This window comes from Varanus komodoensis, unplaced genomic scaffold (assembly GCF_004798865.1).
Source record: "Varanus komodoensis strain SLA01 unplaced genomic scaffold, ASM479886v1 scaffold32, whole genome shotgun sequence".
In the NCBI taxonomy this organism is placed as follows: Eukaryota; Metazoa; Chordata; class Lepidosauria; order Squamata; family Varanidae; genus Varanus; species Varanus komodoensis.
In genome coordinates, this window is record NW_025335798.1 from 8,784,291 (window position 1) to 8,801,147 (window position 16,857).

General features: G+C 43.7%; 1 protein-coding gene across 1 annotated transcript in view; it reads left to right on the top strand.

The window, feature by feature from the left end:
* The first annotated feature begins 259 nt into the window (after positions 1–259).
* The window catches only part of GLI2 (GLI family zinc finger 2), a 264,116-nt gene continuing 247,518 nt past the window's right edge, over positions 260–16,857 (top strand). The window contains exon 1 of the mRNA XM_044438429.1: positions 260–694. The gene's annotated coding sequence lies outside the window, so the exon portion shown is untranslated. The remainder of the gene's footprint in view (positions 695–16,857) is intronic.

A 16,857-nucleotide genomic window follows, 5' to 3' on the forward strand; every position in this document is an offset into this window, starting at 1 on the left:
GAAAGCCCTGCCTATCTGGAACAGCTAATCGTGCAATTGACTTAAGGGCGGGGAGGAGAGCAGAAAGAGGAGGAGCAGCGTGGATTAGAATGAAAACAGATCAGTCAATGGATTTGGACTCCGGAGATCATCTGACTTGAGTTAACAAACCCCAACTGGATTTCAAAGTGTGGGAGAGAGAGAAAAAGTTTCTTTTCCCCTCCCCCTCGGGTGCCCCCCTTCTTTTCTTAAAACTTTCCTCTGCCGGCGGTGGGCGAAAACAGAAACCTCTGCTCTCTCCCTCTCCCTCTCCGCCTCCCTCCCTCCCTCCGTTCCCCGCTGCCTCCCTCAATTTCTCCCCATGTGTGTTTGCGTGTGTCGATGTCCCGCGCTGGGGTGATGGATGGCAGGAGGGCAGACCCGCGCCAGCGAGCGACGCTCCCGAGACTTCCTTAAACTCTCCCTCTCGCTCCCGGACGATCCTCGAGCAGGCTTGGCGCTGGAGCGAGGCGAAGGCGCCCGGGCAGCAGCCGGGATTTTTGGTGGCAGCGGCCGCAGCTCCGGCGCTTAAGCGAAGGGCAGAAGGCGACACACAAAAGGGAGGACGACCCGCGAAGCCCCTCCCGCACCCCTGGAGCGGATGATGGGGAGCTGGGTTCGCAGCCCTGCTCCGCAGCCGGAACAGCCGCTGGCCCTGTGAAAAACTTCTTCTCGGGTAAAGTTGATTCTCCTCTCGCCTGTTCGCGTGCTTCGGGGATTTTCGGGAGTGGCTGGGAGTGGCGGCGTGGGTGACCGGGGGGCAGCGGTGTAGGAGGGAGACACTCCGCTTCCTGCCGCCACCCTTTCGGTGGGTGTGACGGCAAAAGTTGGGAAGCGCGGCTGGGTCCCGTGCCTTGATTGATTGCAGCAAGGAACCTGCACTGCTGGGGAAGCGGAGCATGTGGCGAGGGAGAGGCAGAGCGGGAGAGATGCAGTCGGGAACTTTGTGGCGGAGTCGGGCGCTCCTGCTGCAGCCAACGAGAGAGGAGGAGGAGCGCCGGCTGAAACTGACCGGGCTGGCTTTATGTTGGGGGATGCGGCGGGGGGGGGGTGCCCCAATGCCCAGGTGCCTGGTTGCACTACGGATGGAAATCTCCACGCGGCCTTCTGCCCACGCCCCGCGCCCCGAAACATGCGATGTCCCCTGGAGCAGGCGATGGCCACAAGCGTCTCTGCTTGCCCTCCGCCCCGCGCCCCTGAAGCCATGTGGCCGCGGCTGTTTCCCGCTCCGCACCTTGATTGCAAAGCGTCGCAGGCATTTTTCTTAGCCTATTTGATAGATATGTGAGGTACCCGAGGATGTGTATACGTGTACAGGGTGTGTGTTACATAAATACACGCGTGCATAGGAATTCTGCAGGAACGCATCTGTACACGTGTCTAGAGATAACCTGGTAGGGAATGCGATATGACGGGACGGGGGGGGGCGTCATTCCTTGGCCGGTTAGATTTGCTTGCCTTCACGGAGAAATGTGTCCGCGAAGGTGTGTGGCCGGGGGAGGGGCGGGAGGGCCGCCTGGATCTGACCAGTTAACTCCTCGCAGCCGTCTCCCTCTGAAATCTTCTCTGCTCCCCACTCCCCAATCCCCGAAGCGATCTTTCAGCAAGTATATTTGCGAAGGAATTTCAAAAATTCACCGCTGCAACTTGATCCCTGTGTGATGGGGAGAGGCATAGAGAAAGCTGGGCGCCAATCCTACTAAGGCTTCGGAGAGCCGAGGGGTTTCTCTGCCCCCCACCGCCCCACGAACTCAGTTCTGAAAACAGTTGTGGAAGGATCGACTCAACTGGTGGGATGGCTTGTGGCTGCCTCCCCCCTCACGAAACACACGCAGATGCGCATTGGGAGTCATCTGCCTGGGGTTTCAGCTTAGAAATGCTCCGGCTTTGGCAGAGCCGCACTTTGCCTGCAGGCGTTCCCGCCTCTTCTCTCAGGGTCCGTGGCCACAGCTCGGCATCGCTGGAGGTGCCAAGGGATTTGCACCACGAAACATATTGGAGACCAATATCAAAGTTAGATGTTTTAAGGTGGGATGGCAAAGGATAGCATGAAGGACAGCTGGAGAAGGTGAAGAACAGATGCCTGCTTGTTTATGGCATGTCTGTGCTGCCCAGTAGTTGAAGTTCACACAGCAAAACTTGCTTCATTTCATATGTTTCACGCAGGATTTGCCAGATGAAGGATAGGGCGACTTTGGAGCTGCAGTATGTGCTCCTTTGGAAGGCTGAGGAGCATTTGTGGAGTTCTGGAACAGACACACTGCTCACTGTTGCTGGGACCCTAGAGCTGTTTTAGGAGACCCTGTGAAGTTCTCGACTGTTCAAAATGAGCCTTGGGTTAAGAATCCCCCCTCTTAATTTATCTCACCTGCATAAACAAAACTTTACAACATTGATCTTCCATCACAAGGGCCAGAAAAATAACACTGCATTGGTGCATCAATATAACACACCTTAACATTGTGCTTTGGATCCAGATTGCATCTTGGCTAGAGTGGCTCTTCAAACCAATGGCCTTTGAGTTAATCCTGAATAACAAATCTCATTGATTTCATAGAATCACAGAGTAGTAGAGTAGGAAGGGGCCAAGCAGACCATCTGGTCCAACCCCCTGCTGTTGAAGGACTCCAATTTACACCCATTTCAATGGGTCTATTCTATGAGTAGATCTAAATCCAACCATACAAAAATGTGAAAACACAGATAAGATATATCTTCAATGGTACGTGGGTTCTAATTTTCCATACATGTGTGTAACTACAGAAATGGGCACGATTTTACCAAAATGAAGCATTTCTCAGCCCTGTTGGCTTTAATGGAGAGATGCAGTACAATTTTATGCATGCTTACTCTGAAGTAAGACTCGCTATGTCAGTAGACCTTACTTCCATGTATTGTACAGAGGGTTACAGCCTTACAACACAATACTATGCGCATTTACTCAGAAGGAAATTCAGCTGCATTCAATGAGACCTTTTGCTAGCTTGTGCTCATTACACATATCTGAATATAGCTACTTTACACATATCTGAATATGGCTACTTTTAAAAAAAGCATTTCTAATATACATAGACAGTCTTATTTAGCTTTCTCTTATTTTATACAGTTGCTCAAATCTTATACATACTTAGGTACACTTTTGTAGCCTGTGTGTTCCTGGGTTTTGAAATTTATGTATTCTTGACTGTTACAGATAAAAAGGGCAGTTGTAAAACTTTCTCTCCTTTTTATGCAATTGGATCTCTGGGGATGTCCAAGAATTTGAAAGTAAACGTTGCTCTCGCATACTGCATAAAATAGCATTTAAACAAATATTGTATTGGCATGTCCTGAGGACCCAGTGCCAAAAGAGTTGAGTAAATAAACGCTGAAATCCAAAATATACAGAAGTGGAAAAGACAGATTTCTTGCAAAGACTTACTGATTTGATCTGTTTGTTCTAGCTACCTTAGATTTAAGTGAAAATCTTTTTTTCTTTCTTTTTTTTAGGAGGCATAAAAGAAATTTACTTACTTTTTGCTGCAAGGAAAATAAATTATATTACATACTTTCACCTGGGAAAGGAAGTTTTTAGATTATAGTGGAACCTTTCCAGCTTTATGAAATGCATGTTGATTGTTGCAGATTGCTCATGCAGGCATCTCTGAGCTTTTGTTTTTCATTTTCTTTTTAATCCTATTGTTTGCCTGGAGTCATTTGCATTTTGCCCAGTGTGCTAGAAACTTTGACACCTGTCAAACTTTGACTTGTGCTCAAAATAAGTGGCACACCGAGTATCACTTCACATCTGGTAAGGTTTCTCTTGGGGCAATTAAAAATAAGGCAAGTTTCCAAAAGTTATTAGGAACCCACCCACAATTTTTAGAAGATAGAAAATTAAATGAATATGGACTTGTTTCTCTCTGGTGAACTATTTTCAACCTCTGTGGAGTGTTTACAAGAGAGATGATCTTTAAAGCAAGGTGTGGAGAAGATTTACTTGATCCTGAATCCCGCAGGTGTTTCAAGCATGTAAGTTGGAACTGCCCAGAAATGTAACATCCTGAAGATTGTTTCCAACTTCCTTTCAGTGTTTTCCTTCATGTGTCAAAGGAGGAGTGGGACTAGGTGAATATCTGTATGTACAACTAATGCTTTCCGTTAGAGGTTTGTGTATGTGGTTTTTTGCACTGAAGTTAAAAGTCTTTAAGAGGCTGGGTTATAAAGCTGATTTAATTCTGACTGTTCTTACTTCCGCCCAATTGTCCTGTTTTCAATCTGTAAATGACAATCTGTAAATGCAGGGATATTTCTAGTCTTATGATGAAAAGCTATGCTGTCATATGTGGAGCATCTGGAGTTGAATAGTAGTTCTCTTTTGTGCAAGAAGCACATCCACAAGCATGTTGTTATGTGAGCCTTCTTGAGTGACTGTGAGCAGCCTGGGTCAGGCTTGTTAAAACAAAAATCAATGCATTAAGAGGTTGGACCCAGACTTAGTCCTGCTCAGAGTACACCCACTAAAACCGACGAGACTGAATTTCATAGGACTAACCTATGTCTGCCTTGATTCCAGTGCCTCTACTCTAAACATGCCTATATCTGAATCCAATGTGATGTGTCATTCTAGATCTTGTTGAAGAAATCAGATCTGAATGTCCTTCTGTCTTGAATATGGTAACTATAGCAATATAGCAAATACAGCAATACAAGGTGAAGATTTTGTATCTTTTAAAAAGCAGATGAAATATTTGGGCCACCATTTGTTCTCTTTCTCTTAATCAATATTTCTTTGATGTATTTGCTTGTTTATAAAGTCTGTTTAACTGTGGACTAGATGGTATAATCAGATAAATGCAAAGGGGGGATCAGCCTGCTGGCTTACAGTCAAAATTAAAAATGACACAGGTTCAGTGGAAGAAAGAGGGTGGGGGGGGGCAAGGTGAAGAAGAATGACCTATTCTAAGGTATTGAAGCTGATAGTAGAGGAGTGATGTACGTAGCTGCTTCAGTCCAATCCCTTAGAATCTCAGGTGCACTGTACAATCCTCTGTTTATTTACTCTCAGGTAAGTCCACTGAGTTCAGCCATCCTATACCCATTCACCTAGGAAGAAGCTCTACTGAACTTAATGGGACCTCAGTAGGCCTGTGGTAGCATTGTGTAGATCAGATAGCTGCCTTGCAACCCATTCCTTTACTATAATATTATGCTCTTCTAATTACCCTGAATTTCTGCATGATTTCTGGGCTGACTTGCTACACTGGCATCTTGAGACTTTTAGACTGGAGAAAATTTATACAGGATCTAAAGGCTGATTTAGGACTCAGAAGTTAGAGAGCAACTTTGCAATGGTTACTTCATTTCATTTTTGAGATCATCTTGGCTATTGAAAACATCTTAAGAGAATTACCTTTTACTTATTCTTTGATAATCGGCATCTCTTAGAAGGGCAACCTCTCTCCCAAACACACAAGAAGAGTTCTGAATAGATGCTTCTTGCCACCCCTTGTTCCTTCAACTCCTGGTGGCCTACTGTAAGCCACTTGTTTGCACTGTGTCCTGAAAGATACACAAATCCTCCAAGCTTTTTGTACTCTCAGAAGTGCCTCGTTCACAGTGGAGTTTCCAGTACAGATTAGCAAAGAAAGCAAATTCAGCCAGCGGTCATCCAAAACTCTGTATTTATTTGTGTAACAAACACCCATCCAATGCTTTCCTTGGAATAAGCACACTTAACAATCTAACCCAAGGATTTTTGAAGTATGGGGTTAAAAAGAGAAAGGGATTGTTTTGAATGTGTGCGTGTGTGTTTTTAAATACTGTTATTACCTAATTACAGCTTCAAGCCTCCTCCAATGCTTCTTGGGCAGTGGATGTTTGCACTTGAGCTGCTTGTTCTGTTATCTGAATTTCTATGAATGAAGCAGACTGCACTGTGTTAATTTACTTGAAAAGTGTTTGACATACACTCAAAAGCAGGGTAAATATAGTAAAGGATTGGGGTTTATTTTGTTAGCATTTCGAAGGGAAAACTTTGTCCAGAAATTGATCTTGAGAGCTAATTGCTTCCTTTGCCCACATGGCCATTGCAAAAACATCTTATTTAATGATGGACGGCTATTCACTTGCACAGACACATCGGGCAGTTGCAGATTGTAAAGGGCAACTGCGAGAAAGCTGAACACATAACCCAGCGCAGAATTCATAGGTGAATCCCAGAAGGTGACACTCTGTGTAAAGGACTTTTCAGCACTTTGCAAATGTGAGTGAATGTAGGTGTGGTTCAGAAATATAACGGAAACTTAAAGTTTAAACCCTAAGAAATGGCAGGAAATATTTATGAAATCCGGTACCTATTAACCCCCTGGTCATCTGATGAAGTAACAGAGTCTTTTTAAAAAACTGCACCAAAAATGGAAAACGAGCTATTTTGATTTGTTGCTAGGATCTGTCAATATATAGGGTATAACTCTCAATCTAGAATTTATCAGTTGCAGTTGGCACCTATCTACCTATTTATTTTAAAAAATGCATCCTTTTTAATTTAGAATTTTACAAACTGATCCTTGTGACTAATGTCTTAACAGGGAGTGGAAGAAAGTAGTACAGGCTGAGATAGTGCATGCTGATAGTTCTTTTTGCTCCTCGCTACTTGCAGCTTTCATTTCCCTCATCTGAAAGCTATTTAAAAGAAGTCTTACCCTGATCCACCCCCCCCCCCGCGCTTTCCTGCTAGAAAGAGGGGAGGGGGAAAGAGAACCCACATTAATTTTGTGCATAGGCGAGGATAAGCTTTAAGCAGGCTCTGACATTTTGGGTTAACTTGAATAGGTTAATGTATTTTTTAAAAGAAAAAAAAAGGGGAGGAAAAAGAAAACACATTGGTGGGAAGTGTGTTTTAACTCTGAGCACCCGATCCCATTCATTAGCATAAGAAAACCAGTTTTAGTGCATTTACTATTGTATTGAATGAAGAGTTCCAACAGTCAGGAGAGAAAGAAAGTGAAAAGCTGTAAAGAAATGATGGTCTATTCAGATTATTCAGCAAGCCAAAGCTCTGGTCATCTGCCCTGAAATCTGCAATCGGGATATCACTTTTATCTTCCGTTTGCCTTTCTTTGGCCTTTTTCACACGTTCACTTTTGTCAGGGTTTATTGATCACGTTTTCTTTCTCCGCAAATCTGTGGAAAATTTAATGAACCAAAAACAACAGTGAAATGAAAGGAACTTTTAGCACTAGGTTGAATTTCATCTCTCCCTCTCCTCCCCCACTCACCTCCTCCCTTCCCAGTCCCCCCCCCCCCAACTTTTAGCTAGAAATCGCCTCTCATTGTGTCTTTACTGTAAGACATACAGTAGAAAGTGCAGAAAAACAGCTGCACTGGTAACAGTTCATTGGAAGAAAAGTTCGTATAATGTGTGTGACGGGACAGAAAGCCCAATTACAAATGCTTTTCTCATTCCTTTGATACCTTTGTGAGGGTCAGATGCCAGGCCGGGCAGCTCACAGGGCTGCATATGATAAAGTATTTCCTTTGAGTGGAATGAAGCCCATTAGTTGCCTGGCATTTAAACGCCGAGTTGCAATGATTGCAGATTACTAGTTGTTATTTACAGCCCCAATTGTTTTAGTGCCCTGTTCTTTGCTCATTCCACATCTGCCTGCCCCTGTGCTGCCTTGGCGTGTTTTATGATGCAAATGTTTTTGTCAACTTACACATAGTTTCAGTATCTGGATGATCTCAGGTGGTGTGGTTGAAAAGCAGTTTCTTTGCTCCCAATTAGACTCAAGCCCTGTAATTAAATGGGGGGGGGGCTTCCAGAGGGGGTGTTATATTTTCCGTCTTCTCTGTGGCTGTTTCTTACCTTGAGTTGAACCAGTTGGACTGTTGGCTCTTTATGAATTGTTACTGATAATCTGAGAGACTCTGAACCATCATGATTCTTAACACTTCTGTTTGTTTGTTTGTTTGTTTGTTACTGCTAATTGCACATGGCAAGAAATAGCACAACACTGAATGGAGAACATGGGAAACAAACTACATAGCTCCATTTGAAGTCCCTGCTTTTCCTCTTCAGCCAGGATAGATAGGACTTTCCTTGTATAACGTTTTACTGTCAGTCCCTTGTTCATTTTTCAATAAACTGTAAGTGTTTCTTAGCTTGTTACGACACTTAGTCAAATTTGCTGACTGTCCCAGATAAACATTCAGAATGTATGAAAATAGGCACCTATATATTTACCCACTTTTGGGGGGAGGTTGGTCAGTCAATGCTGATGACCATGTTTAGCTGCCGACATTCATCAGTGAATCCCGTGTTGTCTTTTCAGACACACAGTTTTTAAGGGATTGCTTACATTCCCATGTCAACAAATTTTAAACATTCACCTTCATGTTAGTTCCGTGCCATTTTTTTCCAGGTGAAAACTTGAAGTTGCCTATTATTGGTTGTAGCTAAGAATCACACGGGGGTAATTTACTATCACCGATCACCAGTCACTGGGGTAATCAGCAAAAAGGATCTCCATATCACCTGCTTTCCAGGGACACCTGACCTGCCACTGTTGGAGTCATGGGACAGATAAGGGGCCCTCTTGACCACTCTAGCAAAAACAATTCAAGGCAAGTTTAGACAGAAAAAAGACCTCGAAATCCCAGTTGCCACATCTTGCTATGCTATGCTGGGTAGGCTTTTTTTCCTGCCTAAACTTGCACTGGATTGTATCCTAACTCTTACTTAGTATGAGCCTTGACCTGCTTAAAATGACCCAATGATTTGCATGACTGAGCAGGGATTTTTAAGCTGAGGTACACCCGAACCACTGGTCTTTCACCCAGTCCTAAATGTGGCCGGCATGCATGGGACTGCACAGTACTAGCCAAGGCAGCTTCATTGTGGTTCAGACTAAAACTGACTCTGTGCTAATATTTTCCTCTTTGTGTGTGCTTATTGTATGTATGTTGAGTGTAATTCACCCAAAAGGATCCCTCACCGCACCCCCAGATACTGTTGCTTAACACATTTTCTGCATGGACCGGCCTAGGTCAGGTCTGTGACCCAGGGCAGACTCTTGGTAACCCCACTCTGGCTGTTGGTGTGAGTATGTAACGCTATGGGCACACCTGGAAACCAGCAAGAAGCGTAGGGAGATACAAATTGCATAGATCAATACTTCCGTGCAGGGTCTGTATGTTCTGCTGCCTTGAGATGGAAGCACGGGGCACTGTTGTTCTTGTGTGATCTCCATGGGTTGCAAATGCATTGGTGGCTTTTCAGGTGACCATGTGAGGAGTACTTAGCATTGGAACCAAGCCTGCAGCATACATATCCTAAGATACTTTCTGAAAGGGCCTGAGAATGGTATGATGTACATCCCAGCATAGGACAGGAACAAAGCAAGATCAGTTTTCCACATCAAAATTGTTCTTTCATCAGCTCGTAATTCCCTCACTACCATCTTTCTCTTTTGATCAATTCACAGTTACCTTACCACCAAGTAAATGGTGCTGGAAAAAGAACAAAGATACCAATTTATTTTTCATCATTTATTGTTAACCATGTTAGGATTTCCCTCCTTCCCCTGAGGCTTCAGAGATGGTTGTCAGTGACAGCAAATGTTCTACAGTGCTGAAGTGTGGAAAAAAAAAAGACTCTTGGGAAGACAGAAATATTTTAAGATAAGCCTTGTTTGCCTGCATGTGAAGAAAGGGAAGGGGCCATGAGTCAGTGAAGTACAGAGCACATGCTTTGCATGAAGGAATTTCATGCCCTGGTATCTCCAGTTAAAAGACTACCTGGTAGAGGCTGCAGAGAAAGACCTCAAAAAGCTATGGCCATTCAGCATAGACCAAGTTTCTCCATACTAGTGCATTCCGGATGTTTTGGGTTGCAACTCCTAGCATTGCTGGCCATTGGCTATGCAGGCTACGTCTGATGGGAATTTTTCCCATCTGGAAAGTGCTAAGTTAAGTGTAGATTAGACCAACAGATCCAGTTGCTTACCATATCAGAGGGAAGATGACAATATTCGCACAGTTTAGTGTGAGCTGTTGAATCAATAGCCTTTTCTCTTTTCTTAGTGTAAGGCATACTTCGTTTGTTTGAATCGTCTTGGCTTTTTAAAGTAACCATTTGCCCTAACCAAATGTGAACATCTCCCTTAATAGAGTTGAATATTTCTGTTGTCCGTTTGTGGCAGAGTAGAACATGACATGGATTAGAAACGTCTGAGTGTTCACACCTCTGTTCTGGGATCTGAGTGGTGTCCTTCAGTTTTGTAATCATACAACTTTTAACTTCTAGGGATGGATTTTCACTGAAGGCCTATGAGAGGGGAGAGGGGAATTGCACCTGCTGCCTCTGTCCCTCATTGGCCACATGCTCAGTCAAACCTGTAAACTCCGCCTAATCATGCCTCTTTCATGTGGCTGGGCCAGGAATGAAGAATGTGTAGCAGCAACCATGAGGATAAATGAGGACACATATTTGCCCAACATTTGTCTATATGAATTCCTATGAGGACATGCCCATTTAGGAAAAAGGATCACAATGCAATAGATCTCATCATAGTATGGAAGACTGTAACCAGGTGATTCCTGAGTCTACCTGTTTATTTGTTCAGCTATAAACTCTTGATGGGCAACATTATGGTTTTATCATTAAACCATAATGGCAAAGGACAGCTCTTCAAATAGAGGACATCTTTAAAAGTGTGGCCCTTTTGGCACAGATTCAAATAGTGTACCATCCTCTATAAAAGAATACACATAGCCATGCTTGCCATCGGGCATGATTGGGCTCTCCACTTGTTTACTCCTCTGTGGATGGGCACAGGAATGGTGCAAAAGAAAACCGTTGTTTGTATTTCGCTTTGGTTATCTAGAAATTGTGAGCATTCAGAAATGTATTTGGGTACCTGTGCATAACTATCTTCAATAACAGTAGTATGTTTTCACATATATAGAAAATATAATCATTGAATTCATTGTAATAGAGTCACCCAGCTTTCATGTTTTCATTTGAGTTTTGGTTTGATTTTGAATTTCACAGTTAGTGTTTTGATTTATGAAGTTGTGGGATGGGGTGGAATGTGATGCTCTAATGTTGTAGACCAGAACCACCAGAACCAGAGAGATGGGTGGATTGACTGATACGTGTAGTTCCTCATGAAGCGCGGGGCAGCTTAGGGAGGGCTCCTGAGCAATCTTCTGTCCAGACAGTGACCAGGCTGAAATCTAATTTGCTGGCCAGACAAATCTGTCGAGATAAGTTCTCTCTCCTATGCATCTGGAGAGTGGGAGCAGAGATGTGGGGTGGGCAGGATGGCCACATTTGCTGTCAGTGCGGAAAGCACACCCACTGTGGATGGGGATCGTTGGCATGCAGGAGGCCATGTGGCCAGTGGGCGCCATCTTGCCTCCCATCATGCATTCAATGCATGTGTGAGGAGCATTTCTGTGAAGAAAAGTGTTAATGTTCAATCTCGTGTGCCCCTTCAGAGCATTGCCCGGGCCCATCAGAAAGTCAGTCCTCTTTTTATACACAGCAAATACAGTGCAGCATTAAATATGGATAGTATCTTTAAAATGATTGATTGTATTTTATGTATGTTGTGAGCTGCCCCGAGGCTTTGTTGTGATGGGGGCGGCATAGAAATGTTTTAAATAGATAGATAGATAGATAGATAGATAGATAGATAGTATGATTAACCTGATTTTATTTAGATCTTTATGTGGAAAAGTAGCTTAGATTTACTTGTCCTGAACGAGAAACTTTCAAATATCAACACCCCTTGCCCCCACTACATGAAAGGAAGCCCCATTACTCCTGAGTAGATTGACAGAGTATTGTGCTGTTAATTAGCATGTGTGTTGCAGAGTAACCCATGGGGTTTAAATAGATCCCTCTTCCCTTTTCTCAGCAGATGAGAAGAGGAAAAAAAATCTGTTGATCGGGGAAAATCTGTTAAAAGAACATCAGTTCCAAAGGACTATGATTCCTTTTCAGAGGGACCCTTAGCAAGACCTTTTTGTGTGCAGAGGACAATGCAATAAGTCAGACGGGACATTCTGAGCTGCATCTGCAAGGAACTGTAAGGGCCCCTGAAGTACACTTGTGTTAAGTTGAATTGATGGAGATTTAATGGCCGTTAGTGGCTATGAATGGTAATGATTTCCTTGAGTATCTTCACTGTGCTTGACATTAATAACTGGCGGACGTGTATGTGTGTGTGAACAAGTGTGTGATTTACTTGTAGAGGTGCTTTCGCCCACCTTCCTTTTTTGTAATTTAGTTGTTTTCATGCTTTAAAAAAACACTCTTGGCTTCAAGAAGCACGTACATCTTGTCAATTTAATTTGGTCCTCCTGACTTTTTTTTCTTTCCAACATAAATCAAACCATTATATAGTCTGGTGAGATGAATTTGTTTTACATGCCATCATGAATTAATGTTATGCAAATGGAAGCTTTACAGGTACCATGATTTACTTAATAATAATTTCTAATATTTAGGCCCATTCATTATGTTTTGAAGGTTTATTGGTTGGTATATATATATGGCACATAATCATTATTTTTCCAAGTGTGAGATTTGTGTGCGTTTGCTGTATAAGCACATCTTGATGCTTATGAATCATGGTCTCAACATGCCATGCCTACCAAACCATTGCAAAGAGAATGTTCCCGTGGTCGTGTGTGGGGGTTCAGGAGATAGAAAATGACACCTGTGATTATTTTGAGCAAGCGCAGGATGAAGCTTCCATTGCATATCATCCCAAGCTCCTCTGTGTATTGGTTTTACAACTGGCACCTTTATAGCCTTCCTATACTCAACAGGAAGGCTATCCGAAGGGATCCATGGGAGTAGACGATCTGCAGAGAGGCAGCAAGCAACGTGGGAGCTCTTAGTTAATGGCAGCCTTCAGCAAATCCACCAGACAATAGGCCAGGGATTAGGAAATGAAAGAAGGAGCAGCCTAGATATTGCCAAAGAAGAGGACTAAAGTGCACACGGTGCTAGTTCATAGGTACAGATGCACATTTAGAAACAATTGGTATAATTAAATGGAATTGCCGTACATTTCAGCATAGTGTGGAAGACTGTGACTAGATTGCTTGTGCGTCTTGTTCTGTGTGCTGTTGCTGGGCCACTTCCTTTCAGCTTTCCCTTCTGATGGTTCTTTATCTTTAAGCTGGACTGGGTCTTGGATTGGACAATCCTTCAAACAGAGGATGCCTTCAAACCAGAGGACAGTCCTCTGTAAAAAGACACATGACCACTCTAGGCAGGGAAGTTTTCAATTTTGGTGAACAAGAAGATTCAGAGAAGGAGGTTCTATTAGAGCAATTAAATTAGGCTGGCAGAAAAAAACCTGGAGTAGATTTTGGGAAGACAGATCTCTTATCCTGAATTAATGGCATGGACAAGCATTTCTTCCCTTTCCCATCTGCCTTTTCCTGGGAATAGTGACGTTATGATTGGTGGGCTTGGGCAGGGGGTGGGATATGGCCACCCCATTTTTAATCTCTATCTTGTACAGCTTAGTTTGTTTCTCTTCCTCTTCATATGTGCTTATTTTGCTTCACACCCTCAGCACTTACCTTCTCCTCTAGAGAAGCTTCGCAGCCCTGGCTGCTGCAAATATATTCCTTCTAAATACCTGCAAGTTAACAAACTCCTGCCACTTCATTCCATTTGCAGGCAGATTTTTAAAAGAACAGGTTTCTTTTCTGTTCTGTTCTGGTAAATTGATTGATTGATTTGGTGGGAGAAGACAGAGGGCAATTTTAAACCACTTTTCCTCCTTTACTTATTTAGGGCCAGGGATAAACAAAACAGCGAAACACAAACTCACAGAAATTCTCTAAATTCCATCTCCAATTTGAGTCTGTATCAGATTACATTTTATCTCTTTGCCTGAAAAAGCATTGATGTGATGTGCATGTATTAATTTTAAATGTACGTATTCTTCCCCATTCATTACTGTATTTGTGCACATTTTTCTAAAGTGCAAAATCTTTCATATGAGCTGTTTCAATGTATGTGTATTTTGAATGCATTTTTTTTTCAGTCTGTGTATCACATTGCAAGCTTGGAAATGCACGGACATTGACAAAAGATTGCTTCTGAGTCTGTTCAGCATGGTAGTTGGTAAAAAAAAAATTGTAACAAATTTCTCTTGCATCCCTATTGAGGGTGCAATCCAATGCATGCTTAGACAGAAAAGGGTCTTGCATTTCCCAGGAAAACCCAGCCAGCATGGGGTGAAGGGAGGTTTTTCGCTCTACACGTGCATAGACTTTCACCCCTCACTATGTCTCCATCTCTGCAGCCTTCCTTCATTTCCCAGCCCTTCTTGCAATTGGCTTGGCTTTCCATTTTCTGCACCAGGAACAAAATCCTGAGTCTTGTTCCAACTTTGAAGGCTGATGAGGAAACCAAAAGACTGAAGGGGTGCTGTTGCAAAGAGGGAAGAAAAGTCTGGAGTAGATTTCTTTGGGAGACAGGGAAGGACTGTGTCCCAGCCTTTTAAATCCTGCTTTTGAAACAGGCTTGTTGCTCTGTTGTCCTGGGGCTTGCCAGCAATTGGGAACAATCTTTAATTTTCAGAAAGACCTTACAAGTAACACAAGTTTATGTGGAATAGTGTCATCTGTGCTGTTAACCCATCTCCATTGCTGGGTGGAAAGGGAAAGCACTTTTAAAATATTCTTGCTGATAAGGAGGGGGAAAAGGCTACTAAGACCAAAGAGAATTTCTTAATCCCTGAGAAAGGATAATTTTTTATATTATAGCAGGGTTTGAAGCTGCTCAATCTTTGTCACCCCCCTGCACCAGGGCTAAGGACAGTGAAGTAGTACAACTGACACATAAATACTTCTTAAATTGCTGAATATGACAATAGATTTTTGCTTTGCTTTTCAAAAAAAATGGAGGTCTTCTAATCCAATGATTGACGGTCTTTCAATCTGTCATTTTTCTCCCCCAAATAAGCAGGTGCTAGGCTCCTTGATTTGATACATTAGTCATGTTTGGCTTGGGATAATATATTTTGGTTCTGATATTTTCAATGGCCTACAGATCAAGGTTTAAAGTCTGGCTTTCATTGTCCAAATAGCATGCAGTCTGTGAAATATACTCCAGCTCCTAAAAATTGCAATAAAGTTAAGAATGCAAAGAAAATGAAAAGTTGACATTAGTCAGGACAAGGTCACATGTCCTGAGCAATCCACCAACCACGTGCCCAGCACAAACCCAACTGAAAGGCTTGAGCGCTGCCCCAGAGCAGAACTAACAATGTGATCTGCTTTCATACAGCATCTCTTAGGTTCCAGGCATTTTGCATAGAAGTGGTTCCTGTGGGTTATGCTGGCTGATAACACAACACTGGGCGTGTGTAATTATGGATCATGCACGTGCCCAGATGCTGGAGGCTTGTCTGGACCTAGAACAGGCTGTGTATACTGGGCAATGGGGATACCTGTGGGACCGGATGTTGTAACATGGCGGGTAGTGCCACTATCAAGGGTAAGTGTGGTTGGGCTTGCGCTGAGACCTTTACTCCAGGAGTAGTTCCTCCTCCTCCTCCTCCTCCTCACCATAGTTCAGCCACTCTATAAGAAGGAGCAGTAGATAGCCCTGCCTGCTTGCTCACTGGTTCTCCATTGCCAACCAAGCAAGTGAATCAATACCAAGAAAGAGGAGGAGGAACCGAAGCAGCTGGTGGCCATGTTGCGGGGAGGGCAAGTTCTGAGGGAAGGGGCCCATGGTTGGCACTTTGGCCAAAGGCCTTCAGAAGCCTGGAGCCGGCACTGATGGAAGGACAAAGGATCACTAGCTAGCTGTAAGAGTTACATAACAGTAACAGTTTCCATATAACATGAAGCAGAGCGTGGAGATTGTACAAACGTGCTGCAGAAGTTGCAGTGCTGGAAGCTGGCTGCACTGTACTGGCGTGCTGACAAAGCGCTGGAAAATGGGCAGCTCATAAACGCAGCAACAGCTTGCTTATCTGGTCCTGTCTAAGTGAAAGACTTCCTTGTTCTTTATGGTCGTGTGACCGCAAACCTTTCTGCTTTACGAGCCCCTGCTTTTGGACTTTCCGTTATGGCAGGCCAACTTCACGTTCTCCCCACTCCTCATCCCCCAAGGTGTCTGGACTTTGGGGTTTTCTATTGCAGCTTGTTCTGCCCTTCACCTTTAGAGGTGACTACCAAAGAGTAGATGTACTGCTTTATTTTCTTCTGCTGCGTGTCATTACTTGCTAAATTAAAAGCTGTGTTTCCTATACCTTCTGGGCACACTAAAATCACCCATCCTTAAGAACGGTTGTGTAACTCTTGTCGTGTGCAGGCGGGAGAGCGCCCAACCACTGGAGCAGAAGTTCAAACAAAGTGCAGTGCTGCGGGTGCTGCTTTTATTGGCCGGCTTGCTTTCAATGTCACACCTTCTTTGCTCCGTTTTGTAGCAGAAGCGTTGCATTGTCACGCAGAGGAGCGACAGCAGCCTGGCCATCCTGGGCGGCTTCCCCTTCTGTCCCTTGTGCCACCCTGGTAGCATTTAGGTGGCAAAAAGGCAGAGTGTTGCATCTCCCTGCTAGCCAGTCCCGTGATGAATTAGGCTGTGGTCTTCGGTCTGTTTTTTCAGTGATGTCACTGTGGGTTTCACATTCTCTGTTCTGCATCAAGTTCTGCTCTGAAATGATGTTTATTCTGGGCGGCAAATGTGGATTCATGATGTTAGGAGTGCAGAAGGCACATGCTAGTGCTTACAGGGAGTAGACGGTCTTAGAAGAATTGCAGAGAGTTTAATTTATGAGGAACTGATAATATTTTCTAAAGTTAATATGTGTC